Source organism: Chrysochloris asiatica, unplaced genomic scaffold (genome assembly GCF_000296735.1).
Source record: "Chrysochloris asiatica unplaced genomic scaffold, ChrAsi1.0 scaffold00208, whole genome shotgun sequence".
Lineage (NCBI taxonomy): Eukaryota > Metazoa > Chordata > Mammalia > Afrosoricida > Chrysochloridae > Chrysochloris > Chrysochloris asiatica.
In genome coordinates this window covers 5,220,902-5,236,805 of record NW_006408726.1, presented here as the reverse complement: position 1 = coordinate 5,236,805, position 15,904 = coordinate 5,220,902, and the positions used below count along the sequence as shown (strand labels likewise).

The following is a 15,904-nucleotide window of genomic DNA, read 5'->3' as shown; positions in this document are numbered from 1 at the left end:
ATCCAGATTAACAAGTCTATTGAATGTGGTCCAACTTAGTTCACACCTACATTGCTGTTTTTTCCCTGCTTCCCCTTATTGGTGACCAACAGGGTCAGCAGCAGGACCATGTGCATGCTAGTATATTCCATTTAAGTTTCAGTCTTGGAAAGGAGTGTGTATTGAGGAGACCTGATCACTTGCCTTGTTGGTTCCCTGGGGAACAACTTGCTTATTCTTGTAATAGTCCGTTGGACTGCTGTTATTATTTTTGTTTTTTCCTGCTGGTCTTCCTTTCAAGAAGTATCTTCTGTTCTTCTAGGTGCTCCAGACTGGTCTTCTTGTCCTTTCAAATGGAAATGTCCCACCTCAGAAGATTCTGCATGGGGATCAGGAATTCCACCTATGGTCTTGTGCAATGCAAAGGCTCTGCAAGGAGCCTCCTTCACTGGGAAAGTTCTAGGAACATTTTAGGTATTTCACTTCATTATTGGATGAAGATGGACTTACAAGCTTTCTATGGTGATGTTTCTGGCTATTCCTCTCTCTCCCCTTCAAGTGTCTATTTTACAATAGTAGGCAAGGGAAACCAAGGTTCAAAAGACAGGAAAGCATATTAACACCATTTCTCCACTTTTACCCATTCAAACCATGCCTCAATGTTTATATCCCCAAGCTCTGTTGTTCCCCATTGTGCTTATATCATTATTTATCTCTGTCTTATTTAGCTCATGTAAACTTACCTAGCTATTCTTCAATCCTCCTTGTTTTTTCCTTCCCCTATCCCCTTCTAGTGTATTCCCCACCCCCACCCCAGTACCCAAACTATCCTGTGTCTATTCCCTACCCTGTGCTCCACTATTGTGTACTTATTCCCTACCCTGCGCTCCACTTTCCCCTCCCTCTCCTCACCACACCCTATATGGCCCAATAATCAACAAAATATTAAAAAATAATAATAATTTTCCCTTCTTTTTGTTAATATTTTACAATAATGGACCTATGCCAAGTTTCTCTTTTTATGACTGACTGATTTCACTCAGCATAATGTCCTCAAGGTTCATATGTATTATTTAGTGGCTTGCTACTTCCCTGTTGTTCTTCAGAGTAGAATAATATTCCATTGTATGTACGTACCAAAGTTTGTTTATCCATTCTTCCATAGATGGGCACTTAGGCTGTCTCCATCTTTTTGCTATTGCAAATAGTGCTGCTATGAACATTGGTGTGCATATATCTACTCGCATTATGGCTTGTATTTCTTGTGGATAAATACCAAGTAGAGGAATTGCTGGATCATAAGGTATTTCTATTTCCAATCTTCTGAGGTAGTGTAATGTTGTTTTCCAGAGTGGCTGAATCATTTTGCCATCCCACCAGCAATGTAGGGGTTCCAGTCTCTCCACATCCTCACCAACATTTATTGTCCTCTACTTTTTTGATCTTTGCTATTATTGCTGATGTGGGATGATATCACATTGTTGTTTTGATTTGCATCTCTCTAATGGCTAGTCTCCATCTTTTTGCTGTTTTAAATTGTGCTGCTATGAACATTGGTGTGCATATATCTACTCGCATTATGGCTCGTATTTCTTGTGGATAAATACCAAGTAGAGGACTTGCTGAATCATAAGGTATTTCTATTTCTAGCCTTCTAAGGAAGTGTAATGTTGTTTTCCAGAGTGGCTGGATCATTTTGAAATCCCACCAGCAATGTGGGAGGTTCCAGTCTCTCCACATCCTCACCAACATTTATTGTCCTCTACTTTTTTGATCTTTGCTATTATTGCTGATGTGGGATGATATTGCATTGTTGTTTTGATTTGCATCTCTCTAATGGCTAGTGATCATGAACATTTCTTCATATGTTTGTTGGCTGCCCAGCTCTCCTCCTTGGTGAAGTGTCTGTTCATGTCCTGTGCCCATTTTTAAATTGGGTTAAAATTTTTAAATTGGGTTAAAATGTTTGGTAGTCTGTGTATGCTGTGTATTAGAGCTCGTCATGTTTTTTCCTATTTTTTCATTGATGGCCTTTGTGATTCTGAGATTCACATTTAGGTCATTCATCCATGCTAATTTTTGTGTAAGGAATGAGGTAAATGTCTTATTTCAGTCTTTTGCATATTGCTTTCCAATTCTGTTTTGACTACTGTTTTCATGTAGTAAATTTTGAAATCAGGGAGTGAGAGGCTTCCGTCCTTGTTGTTCTTAAGCACTGCTTTGCTTATCCTGGGTGTCTTTCCTTTCTGTATAAAGTTAGTAATTGTTTTTTCCATGTCTTTGAAGAATGGCCTTGGAATCTGGATTGGGATTGCATTACATGTGTAAATTGCTTTGGACTGTATTGACATTTTCACATGTTAAATCTTCCTATGCAGGAGCATGGTATATTCTTCCATTTTTGCAAGTCACTTTTGGTTTCTTGTAGTACTGTCCTGTTGTTTTCTTTGTATAGGTCCTTTGTTTCTCTGGTTATATTTATTCCTAGATATTTCATCCTTTGGGTGGCTGTTGTACATGGTATTGTTTTCCTAATGTCCTTTTGAACAATGTTCTTAATGGTATAGAGGAATCCAACTGATTTTTGGATGTTGATCTTATACCCTGCCACTTTGCTGAATCCTCCAATGAGGTCTAGTCGCTTTTTTGCTGAGACTTTGGGATTTCCTATATATAGGAACATATTGTCTGCAAACAGAGAGATTTTTACTTCCTCTTTGCCAATTCAGATGCCTTTGATTTCCCTATCTTGCTGTATAGCTTTGGCTAAGACTTCCAGCCTAATATTGAATAGGAGTGGTGACAAAGGGTATCCTTATCTGGTTCTAGTTTGCAGAGGGAAGGTTTTCAGTTTCTCTCCATTAAGAGTAATGTAGGCTGTTGGTTTTATATATATGCTCTTGATTATGTTGTGGTGTTTCACTTCAATTTCCTGCTTTCTTGAATGTTTTTATCAGGAATGGATGTTGGCTTTTGTCAAATTCCTTTTCTGCACCAATCAATATGATCATGTGTTTGTTTGTTTTTTTTTCTATTTTTCTTGTTTATTTTTTTGTTTCTGGTTTATTACATTGATTGTTTTTCTAATGTTGAACATCCTTGCATCCCTAATATGAATCCCACTTGGTCATGATGTATTATTATTATTATTATTTTTTTTTTATGTGCTTCTGTATTCTGTTGGCTAGGATTCTGTTGAGAATTTGTGCATCTATGTTCATGAGGGATATTGGTCAAAAATTTTCTTTTTTAGTGATGTCCTTCCCTGCTTTTGTTATGAGGGTTATGCTTGCTTCATAAATTGTATTAGTGAGTTCTCCATCCTCCTCTTTAGTCTGGAATAATTTGAGTAGAATTGGTGACAGCTATTCCCTGAATGTCTGATAGAATTCAGCAGTGCAGCCATCTGGACCTAGACTTTTTTTGGGTGGGGTATTTTAATGACCTGATCAATTTCTTCTATTGTTATAGGTCTGTTAAAGTCTTCTACTTCAATCTGTGTGAGTTTAGGTAGGTCGTGTTTTTCTAAAAATGTATCCAGCTCTTCTAAGTTTTCAAATTTGTTGGAGTACAACTCTTAATAGTATTCTGTTATTACCCTTTTGATTTCCATTGGTTCTTTTGGAACACTGCCCATGTGGTTTCTAATGCGTGTTATTTGTGTCTTCTCCCTCTTTTCTTTTGTTAGGTTTGCCAATGGTTTGTCAATTTTATTAATCCTTTCAAAGAACCAGCTTCTTGTCCTGTTAATTCTTTCTATAGTTTTTTTCTCTTTTCTATCTCATTTATTTCTGCTGTGATCCAGTGGTGAAGATTTTTCTTTTCTTTACAGTGAGACACAAGCCATACCTAAGGCTGTGTTCTTTGATTTTCATTAGTAAGTAATTTAAGTACTCTTTGCTTTCACCTAGCAAAATTGTTGCATGTGACTATGTTGTTGTTGTTATGTGAATATGTTGTTGTTGTTGTGTGACATACAGTCAGATTCTGACCCATAGCGACCCTGTACAGGGTTTCTGAGGAGCAGCTGGTGAACTTGAACCACTAGCCTCCCAGTTCAAGTGGACTTTGCAGTCCAGCACATTAAACAACATCACCACAATATAGCAGGTTGTTAATGAGTGTTCGTCCAATTTAGATGCCATGTTTTTCTTCATGTAAACCAGCTTCACTGATTATTTCTAAGCATATAGTTTGAATAAGTATGGTGAAATAATGCAACCCTGGTGCACATCATTCCTAATTGTAAACCATTTGGTGTTCCCTTGTTCTCTTGGAACAACTGTTTCTTTGTCAATGTACAGGTTCCTTATAAACACAATTAAATGTTCTGAAATACTCATTCTCCACAATGCTATCCAGCATGTGTCATGATCCAGGAAATCAAAAGCCTTTGCATAGTCAGTAAATCACAAGTAAAGATCTTTTTGATATTCTCTACTCTCACCTGATGTAAGTAATGATATCCCTCATTCTGTGTTCTTCTGAATCTGGCTTGAACCTCTGGAAGTTGCCTATCAATGTACTGTTGCATCTGATTTTTAAATATCTTTAGCAAAATTATACTTGCATGTTCTATTAATGATATTGTCTGATGACTTCTGCATTCTACTGGGTCACCTCTCTTTGGAATGAGCATAAATATGCATCTCCTTTAATCAGTTGGACAGACAGATGTATTCCAAATTTCTTGGCGTAGATGGGTGAGTGTCTCCAGTGCTAGATTAGTTGCTTGAAAAACTTAAATTTGTATTCCATCTAATCCTGGTGCCTTGTTCTTTGCTAGTGCCTTCAATGCACTGTGGACTTGTTTAGTATCATAAGCTCTTGATCATATGCTTCCTCTTGAAATGGCTGAACATTGACCATTTCTTTTTGGTACGGTGACTATTTGTATTCCTTCTTTTTTTTTTTTTTTTTGATGTTTTCTGCACCATAAAATCCTTCAATATTTCAAGTTGAGACTTGAATTTTTACTTCAGTTCCCTCAACTTGAGGAAAGAGTGTGTTTTACCCTTTTAGCTTTCTAATTGTAGGTCTTTGCACATTTCATTATAATATTTGACTCTGTCTTATCAAGCTGCTTTTTGAAATTTTCTTTTCATTTCTTTTACCTCTTCATTTATCCCGTTTGCTTTGGCATCTGTACACTGAAGAGCATGTGTCAGAGCATCTGCTGCCAAGCATGATGGTCTTTTTATTCTTTCATGTCTTCTTAACGACCATTTGTTTCTTTTATCAACACTTCCCACAACCACCACTACTTTTTTTTTTTTTTTTTCTTTTAAGTGAACAATAACATGAAAAACCCACATAGGGATATTTATAATCATTTAAACAACCAAAGGGCACATTCTGGAAGCCAGCCTCCTGGCCGCCAGCAGACAACCCTTCTCTTTCCATGAGTCAAGAGTGCTCAGCTGTTCAATCTCTCCATGCCATCACTTCTACCTCCATCTCTGGAGTTGCTGCTTCTCTGGATATGGTACCACATTCAGCTCATGCTCTTCTCTCTTGATGCTCTTAGCGTCCTTTGTTCTCCGAATGAAGATTAATTGCTCCTCCCTTTTTGTTACACAACTTCTACCTTTATAGTTGCAATTAGGTGTGATAACAATTACTCACTATTGAATCAATGAATCCTATCCCTATCTCCTTTCACCAGCTCCATCTAGACAAGAGTGAAACTATTCAGTGGAGATTCTACCTTCCCACACACACTCTAAAAGTACACTTCCTCTTGAAACTTTATAAGCCAGATACTTGGTACCTTTAAAGCAACCCCTATTTTAGGTACAGAGTATATAGGCTTGATTCTTGATGTAAAGAATCCTTCCCTCAGTTGCTATTCTGACATACTACATCCACAATTATAGATCAAGTTCACCAAATTGTAATGATTTATGCTTGCTTTCTTTATCAGATTTCTTTATCTTATTCCGGTTGTGTTCTGATCATCTAACTATTGAAGCTAGTTCAATGGTACTATTTGCAAGTTTAGGCATTCTTGTGCATTTTCCCTTACTTTGTATCAGCTGGATGCTTCACTCTCAGCTCTAAGTTTCCATAGCTATATCCTTGTCAATGGCCTCAGAAGTTCTTAAGTCTCACTGCACGTGCGACCAACTAGCCCTTCCTCTTCTCTCATCTCAAGGTTAACGGACATCTATGGAACATGGTCAAATTCAGCCCATAGCTTCATTGCTTCCTTTCCCCCATTTCTGCTCCCAAGTAGACCAGCATGGTCACCAGCAACCAAGAGTGTATGCCTACATGTGAGTACCCATTGAGTTTCAGTCTTGGGGTGGGGTTTGTCATGAAGGTACTTGGTCACTTGTCTTGATGGCTACCCAGAGAACAACTTAATTTAGACTGCCATTTCTGTTTTTGATTTGTTCCTTCCGGTCTATCTTTTTGTTTTTGTTGTTTTGTTAGAACAACTCAGCAAAATAAAATTCCGGTTTATTTTTCGACAATATTGTTTCACAAATATATCAAACAGGCCAAAAAAGAATAAACAGCAACTTCATACATACGCAAAAAAAAAATGTTACTGGAATGCTTGGAATAAGATTGTAATTTTTTGTTGTTGTTTTTGCTTTTTTACAAGATTTATTTTCTCCTTTGAAATTATAATGAACATGGTCACACCATAAGTAAAGTCAGAATTAAGACAGAGAATGCATGCCAAAGGCTGGTTTGGTTATCCAAGATCATTAAAAATGACTGACCCTAACAATATGTACAAAAATGTAAATAAAAAATACAAACAAATTTTCCTTTTTTAAAGTACTTTTAAGAAAAAAAAGCTGGGCCTTGGAAGTTTTGGTTCTTTTTTCTCCGTTGTGGCAAATTCATGCTGTGGTTTTGGTTGTTTGTGGTGAGTGCGTGTTATCTGCCAGTGGCGCTGCCCATAGTGGATGGGTGGGATCCTCTACTCGGAGGTGACCACATTTAGATTCTGAGATGAGAAGTGGAGGGTTAACAAGTCACAATGGCCTTTTTCAATTTAACTTTTCCTTTTTGTTGTGTAGTCATCCTTGTCGGTCTTCTGCTTCTTGGTATCAACATTATCATCCTCATCATCTTAAGCTGCCCATTTGCTCATAGCTGCCTCAGCCTCCTCATTTTCATCTAGATTTTCTTCCTCACCATCACCTTCTTCCTATTCCTCTTCCTCCCCCTCCTCACCTTCTTCCTCTTCCACGTCTACCTCATTGTCAGCCTCCTGTTACCCATTTTCCTTGTTAGAATTCCCATTAGCGGGTACATCTCTTCCATTTTCTGTTTCCTCCACAACCTCCTTCTTCTCCTTTAATTCCTTGGTGGTGATCTCGGAGTTGGTGTCCACAGCCGTGTCTGACATGATGGGGCACGCCAGTGATCCGATACAGAGGATGACAGAGTGTGAGTTCAAAGACTCTGACTAGAGAGCTGCCAGAGTCAGCAGCAGCAGAGGAGGAGGAGTGCAGAGGAGGTGGCTGTGGGGAGCAGGAAGCCAGGCCTGGGAACAATGCAAAGATGGCTTTTGAGAGCAGCCAGTGGGGGTTCCGGCCTATCTTTCAAGAAGTATTTTCTTTTTCTCTAGCCACTCCAGGCTTGTCTGCACTGCCTCTTGGTCCAGGTACAGATTCCTCATGAGAACAATTAAATGTCCTGGAATACTATTCTTCACAATGTTGTGTACAGATTGTCCACACAATCGAAAGCCTTTGCCTAGTCAATAAAGCACAAGAAAACATCTTTCTGATATTCTTTGCTTTTAGCCAAGATCCATCGGATATCAGCAATGATATTCCTTGTTTCACAGCCTCTTCTGAATTCGACTTGAACCTCTGTAATTCTCTGTCAATGTATGCTTGTAACCGTTTCTGTATTACCTTTAGTAAAACTTTACTCTCATGGGATATCAAAGAGATTGTCCGATAATTTCTGCATTCCATTGGGTCACCTCTCTATGGAATGGACATAAATACAGATCTCTTCCAATCAATCGGCCAGATAGTTCTCTTCCAAATTTCTTGGCAGAGATGAGTGAGTGCTTCCTGTGCCGTCTTACTTTATTGAAAGGTTTCAAGTATTATTTCATCAATTCCTGGTGCCTTGTTCTTTGCCAATTCCTTCAATGCACATTGGACTTCCTCCTTCGGTACCATAGGATCTTCATCATATACTACCTCTTGAAACGGTTGAATATAAACCACTTCCTTTTGGTACAGTGACTCTGTGTATTCCTTCCATCCTCTCTTGATGCTTTCTGCATTATTCAATAATTTTCTCAGAGAATTTTCAATAATGAAAGTCGAGGCTTTATTTTTATCTTGAGTTCCCCCCAGATTGAGAAATGCTGAGCATGTTCTTCCTTTTTGGTTTTCTGATTCCAGGTATTTGCACATTTTCTTGTAATATTTGGCTTTATCTTCTCGAGCTGATCTTTGAAATTGTCTATTCAGTTATTATACCTCCTCATTTCTCCCATTTGCTTTAGCATCGCTATGCTGGAGAGCAAGTTTTAGTGTCTATTCTGACATGCATTTTGACCTTTTTCTTCTTTTTTGTCTTCACAATGACTTTTTGCTTTCTTCATGTATGATGCTCTTGTTGTCATCCCACAATTCTACTGGTCTTTGGTCTTTAGTTTTTAATGTATCAAATCTGTTCTTCAGATGATCTCTAAATTCAGGTGGGATATATTCAGGGTCATATTTTGGCTCTCATGGACTTGTTTTCATTTTCAGTTTGAATTTGCATATGAGTAACTTATGTCTGTTCCACAATCTGCCTATGGCCTTGTTTTCATTGATGATATGGAGCTTTCCCATCGTCTGTTTCTGCAGATGTAGTCCATTTGATTTCTATGTATTCCATCTGGTAAGGTCCATGTGTATAGTCATCTCTTATGCTGTCAATAAATGGTATTTGAAATGAACAAATCATTGTTTTTGCAGAATTCTTTCATGCATTCTCCAGCATCATTTCTATCACCATATTTTCCAACTACTGATCATTCTTATTTGCTCCCAACCTTTGCATTCCAATCACCAGTAATGATGAATACATCTTGTGTGGATGTTTGATCAATTTCATATTGAAGAAGTTGGTAGAATTCTCCTATTTCATCCTTACTAGCTTTAGTGGTTGGTATGTAAATTTGAATAATAGTGTTATTAACTGGGCTTCCCTGTAGGCACATGGATATTATATTATCACAGACAGCATTGAACCTCATGACTGATCTGGATATGTTTTTGTGGACAATGAATGCAGCACCGTTCCTCTTCAATTTGTCATTTCTGGCATAGTAAACCATGTTGTTTTCAGATTCAAAATGGCCAACACCAGTCCATTTCAGCTCACTAATGCCTAAGATATCGATGTTTATGCATTCCATTTTATTTTTCACAACTTCCAATTTTCCCAGATTCTTACATTCAATGTTCTGAACATTAATGGATATTTACAGCTATATATCTTCATTTTGAGTAGTGCCCCATCAGCAAATGAAGGTCCTGCGGGCTTTTCTCCCACAGGCTTTACTCCATCCACAGCATCACAGTCAACTCTACTTTGAGGAGGCACCTCTTCCCCAGTCGTATTTTGAGTGCCTTTCAACCTAAGGGGCTAATTTTCCGGCACTATATCTGATAGTGTTTATCTGCTATTCATAAGGTTTTCAATGACTAAATATTTAGAAGTAGTTTGTCACTCCTTCTTCCTAGTCTGTCTTTATCTGGAAGCTCATCTGAAACCTGTTCACCATGGGTGACCCTGCTGATATTTAAAATTCCAGTGGCTTAGTGTTCAGAATCACAGCAACTCACAAGCCATGGGCAGTACCACAAACTGACCGACAAGTGGTTAATTGTAACATTATTTCTCGTTTTACCCCTTCAGTCTATACTTCTATTCCTGTATCCTAGAATCCTGTTGTTCCAAGGTTGATCATGCATCGCTATTTACCTCTGACCCATTTAGCCATGAAACCTAAGTGTTTCCCTATCTACCTTGTTCTACCACTTCCCTTTCCATTTTTGTGTGTTGTCCTCCGTTTCCTAGGAAACTGCCCTCCCCAGCCCCTGGCTATGATGTGACTATCCCCTAACCTGTGTTCTATCATCCCCTCCCTCCAATAATGTTATGTCTTTTATTATGAGTACATTTTCTTAAAATTTTTAAATAATGATTTCATGCAATAGTTGACATTTTGTGGAGGATCAGAGAAAAAGAGGAAGACCCCCATCGATGAACTCATGTGTGGCAACAGTAGTGAGGTTGATCCAGGATCAGACAGTGTTTTGTTCTGCTGTGCATAGGATCGCTATGAGTCGATACAGACTCTATGGCACCTAACAACAACAAAAATTTTACTCAGCATAATATCTTCAACGGTCATCCATAGACAAGTGGTGGTTGTTTGTTGTGAAATGTCTGTAAGCATGTCTGACAAGTCTACCATCTTCAATAATAAGCACTTTTCTAATATTCCTTAAATTGCCAAATTAAGACATTTTAAAGGAACCAGCCATGTTACAGTACTAAGTTAAATTAAATCCATGTGTCCCTAGAGTGCAGTATGCCTTTATTTTTAAAATTCCATGAGGGCTTGTTGCCGTGGTTACATAGTGATGCACATCTTGCCCTCAGTTCTAACTGTTACTCTGTGTGCTAACCCTGAAAGAGTTGGCAGCAGGTACAGAAATTCTCAATTTTGTATCAGTGTCTTCAAAGATGGGCAATCTATTTTGTTGTTTCAGAGGTATGTTCATATTAATATTTTGAAGATTTCATTCCAAATGGGCAGTATGTCTTTTCACCAAATAGTTTACATTTCCTCCTCTACAATTTAACATGTAGGTTTATAAATGTGTTTTATAGTTTTCTTTTATAACTCAACCTCTATCTGATTCTTGAATTGAGTTGTTTGCCCTTTAAAATGTTTCTTCAAATACAAAATTGTAGTATTTCCTCTCAAGTCCAGGACCTCTAACTTCCCCAATTAGGTATTCACTGAGGAAATATGGAGATACCTGGTGGTACAGTGCTTGAATCCTCAACTACTAACCTATTTTATTATCAGTTGAACCTACCAGCTACTTCACATGAGAAAGACGATGCTAGCTGCATACATACAGATTAACAGACTGAGAATCCCTAGAAAGCAGTTCCATTCTGTCTTACAAGGTCTGTATGGATTTTAAGGGACTTGATGGCAATGGGTAGTTAAATATGGCAATATCTATTCATTTCTGTTTTTACCTCATACCAAACTGAGACATATTCACTGCCATCAAATGGATTCCGACACATTGAACCCTATAAGACAACATAGAAGTGCTCCATAATGTTTCCAAAACTGTGGGTTTGAAATGCCAAGGTGTCAACTACCATGTCAATCCTTAACCCCCTGAACCACCAGGACTCCTTCTAACCTCACTAAGAACATTATTAAAATGATTACTTTCAGATATTTGGGGTGAATCTACAATGATATAAATGTGATAGGAGGTATTTGACTAAAAGAAGGGTACATGCCTTCATTTTAATATCCGTTCTCTTTAGTTTTCATTATAAAATGGATGTTTAGCATATTTGGAGCCTGCTGTTCATTGTACTTAACTAGTTTCTAAAACAGGTAATAGAAAATGTGTATCTAATCAATAAAATGAATCATATTGACCTTTACACTTTGGAGATTATTTAAATTCTACCTCATTAGGAACAAAAATAAAATGTTTGTTACGAAATGTAATGTACTCTTATCCAACCCATTCACTTCACTAGAAAAAGCCCTGGTTTAAATCCTAGTGATTTTTTATCTTTATTATTTAAAGAGAACATAGCCTTTACACACACTGACAAAGAAATAGGTAATGCTTTGATAGAGACTAGTAGACAAGAAAGGTGGTGTAGTGGGTTAAGCTTTGAGCTGCTAATCACAATGTCATGGGTTCAAATCAATCACCCACACCTCGGGTGAAAAACTAGAATCTGCTTCCTTAAAGACTTACAAACTCAGGAACTCTGTGGAGTAGTTCACTCTGCACTCTAGTGTCACAATGAGAAGGAACTGGCTTGACAGCACAATGCTTGGTTTGGATTCAGAATTAGACAGCAAGTACAAAGTGAACTAGTTACATAGAAAAATAGATAATGTTCTAAAATGAGTAAAGCAAAAAGATGCACTCAAGTCTGAAGCTCCAAATTGTTGGTGGAAAATGGAATTAAAAGATAATGTAATTTTCCCACAAACTTTTTAAAGCCACCATTTGTGTGTGTACAAATGGGTCATGGTGTGATGCTGTATGATAATCACTGAACTGCTTACCACAAGTCCTGAGGTTCAAATCAATAAAAAACTCCTCAGAAGCCATATACGGAGTTGCTATGAATCAGAACTGCCTCAGTAGAACTAAGAATAACAACACACACACATATATAGATAGATACTTGTATGTATGTTGTCCTTGTTGTTAAGTGCCTTCATGTTGATGCTAACTCATTGAGACCCTGTTTAGGATTTCCAAGGGTTTACATCCTCGCTGGAGCTCTCATCTTTCTGCTGTGGAGTGACTGTTGGGATCAAACTGTGGAGCTTCTGGTTCGCAGTACAGTCCTAATCATACGGAGTCACTGCACTGTATGTGTATGTATATGTATATGGAATCCTGATGTGGTGCTGGAGGATCAACACCGGACTGATCACTGAAAATTCAGTGGTGTAATTCCACCGATTGCTCCTTGGAACCCTGTGCAGGGTAGCTATGAGTTGGAACTCATTTGGCAGAACTGAGGATGACTCAGATTTTCACTCTGTGTATTTTTAGACTCATTTGATTCTTTTAATACTGGATTTAGCTGAAAATAAACTGGTGATTCTTTAGGCAAAGCAGGTGGGTATCATGAAAAGGGCACTGGCCGGGGACCTTGGACTCATGAATTTGAATGTAACTCTGGAACTTGTTTACTTGTGAGACATCAGGCAAGGCTTATTGTCTATAATGCTTCTGAATATTCATACTGCACACTTTATTATCATGAAGTCATTGAACCTTCACCTTAGGCAGAACTGGTGGACTGGGTCATATAAATTCTCCTCTGGTGGAGAGGGATGCTTTACAGCAATGGGAGCAAGCCCCAAGCTCCAAATGAAAACCCAGGAGATGAACCAAGGCATGTGGTCCCTGTGTTGATGCTCTGAACTACTGAGCTACATTCATCACAGAGAGGAGTGGTTCTCAGTCATTGCATTAGTACTAATGATACAAGGAAGTTCCAGCCTTTGCTAATATTCCTGGGATTACAAAATCATATAGAGAATCAAAACACTTCCAGTATAAATTGGCCCAAGTTATCACAGAGCAAGTGGCAACTTTTGTTGAATTTCTTCAAGACTTTGGCAGCATCATTAATGTGAGGATGCATACAAACTCTGCATACCTTTGGATAGGTCAAAGATTCTGAGAGTAGAGACAAAGTTCTTAGAACATCTGGTTTCTCACTGCTGAGGTCACTCCTAAGAATCTGGTCCCAAATTGAAAAGAGTCACAGAACTATTTCATTGGATTTTAAGAGCCTTATCAGTACAAGTCTTGAAGTGTTCTTTGTAGTGATAATGCTCTTAAAATTTAACAAAGTAGTTTTTTGATTCTTTTCAGTTTGTGACCATATTCTTAGGAGTGACCCCAACAGTGACCCCTGGAAGCTCTATATATTAGATGCTGTTATTAACTGCCATCCAGAGTGTCCTGACTCATGGTGACCCTATATTGGGTTTCTGAGGAGCGTTTTTTGGGTTTGAATCAGTGACCTTGCAGTTAGTAGTCCAGGGCATATCCTACAACACCATACCAGAAACCCAGGACAGTGACAAATAAGAAACAAGCATAACTCTTGGTTATTAACCAGGTGTCCATTCCTAATGTGGAATTTTTGTCAGGTGGGTTAGAGAGCATCATACTCAACTGCTGCCTCTAGTCTATAATGAACCCCCCTACACACACACATAGAGGGCTTGTGCATTCATGGATCATTACCTTACTCCATGACCATGTATGTAGGCATGGTATAGAAAAAGATGACTACAATAGCACATGTAGTATAATGCATCCGACTATTTTCCAATGATAGGATTTGAATCTGTTCAAGGCTTTCATAATTGACACTTTGCATTACAGATGTTAAGTGAATACATAAATTATGAAATGTAGCACACAATTGAATGCAGTCCCAAATGCAATCATCCCTTGAATCATCTGTAAAATCCTATCCTACTGTTAATAAATGAAGCAGCAGTCTATGTAGAGGCTAGAATGGTCTCAGAAGATAGCTTGAAGATATTGACAGTTCAGCTAGACATCAAAGACTCTGAAGGAGTGATGGAATTCTAGTATTGAACAACAGTATGTGTTTTCATTTCATTTGTAGATTATTTCACATTGCTTTAAGATTTTTCTTTCCAAAACGAAGTCTAGGTTTCTAATTTCTTTTGTTCTCTTCTCTCCTATCACCTTCTCCCACCATGAAGGATTGCCAGTATATTCTCAGTTCCTACTTTTAAAAAATAAATGCTACCAAGAAAAGCTATCTTTTCTTCCAAATCAAGTAAAACTCCCTGAGATATCCATAACCAAACTCAGCAATGTTCTGACAATATCTGTGTTCTCCTAGGCCCGAGGATTCACCCATCGGAGAAGACCCCCATAGAAAATGGTGATGAGGAGATTTCTTGTATTAAGGTGTGGTTGACAATCCTTTTCAGAGATAGAAATGTTGCTTTCTTTCTTTTTCATTTGCTTTAGATATGAAAACACACTGAAGTATATTGTACGTGATAGGTGTTGTTTTCTTTTAGGGACTAAGAGGGCACTCTTATCAACTGCTACTTTCATCAGAGGGCATCCAAAAATGGTATCAGCAGGTCATCAACTCTGTAGAAGGGGTCTTTTCCTCAACAGTATTTTTTTCTTAGATGAAAATATGTTAAAATCTCATATCTTTCCCGTAACTGTGCTCTATGGTTGCTTTTCAGAGCAGAAGTCAAGTTCTGTTTTCCATCTCTTTCTAAACTATTCAAGAAATAAAAGATTCATGATAATAGTCCCTGGCTTAATCTGACCCTAATTTATTTTCTTTTCTTAAATGCAGTTGTTTCCAAGAGGATGCATATTTGGTATGTAGTCTTTATCCATCAATTATTGTGGGAAAAATACCTAGATGATAATAAAAAAAGTATTTCCTTGCTGGCACTGGTCTGTAGGGCTGCCTGGATTCCTGGTAGGGATGTGGATTGGGAATTTGGTTAATGGGACTAATGTTTCAGGAGAAGAACCAACCTGACAAGTTACCACAACCAGCAACACATAGGGGTCCAAGGAACTCCTGGTGTGGCATTGTATAATTAGTTCTGGACAGGTACCCAAATGGTTGGTGGTTCAATCCCATCAGAAACTTTTGGAAACTCTATGCAGCGTCACTATGAATTGTAACTGACCACAACAGCTACACCATAAGGCAACAATAGCACTAGTGAAGTACACACTCCTTGAGACAATCAATTATTTGTGATTAAAAGGTTATTATTTAGCCCAGCTCAGAGATCAGAAGGTTTGGGGAGAAAAAAGAATAGAAACAAGAAACACAGGGAGGAAATGGGATAAGTAATGCTGCATTGTGGGATGTTAACCAATAACATGAAACAAAATATATCTGAAATATTTAATGGAAACTCATTTGTTCTGCCTTCAAGTCTATTCCAAATCACAGCAATCCTATAAAATAGAATAGAACTGTTGCTTGGGATTTCTGAGTGTGTAAGTCTTTTGGGGAGCAGAGAAGCTCATCTTTCTCCCATTGCGCATCTGGTGAGTTTAAACTGCAGTCCTCATGGTTATCAGTCCTGTACTGAAACCCCTATGCCATCAGGGCC

At 38.1% G+C, this 15,904-nt stretch overlaps 1 pseudogene; it reads right to left on the bottom strand.

Annotated features, from left to right (window-relative positions):
* Positions 1 to 6,988: 6,988 nt before the first annotated feature.
* LOC102836904 lies at positions 6,989 to 7,345 on the bottom strand (annotated as a pseudogene).
* Positions 7,346 to 15,904: the final 8,559 nt, after the last annotated feature.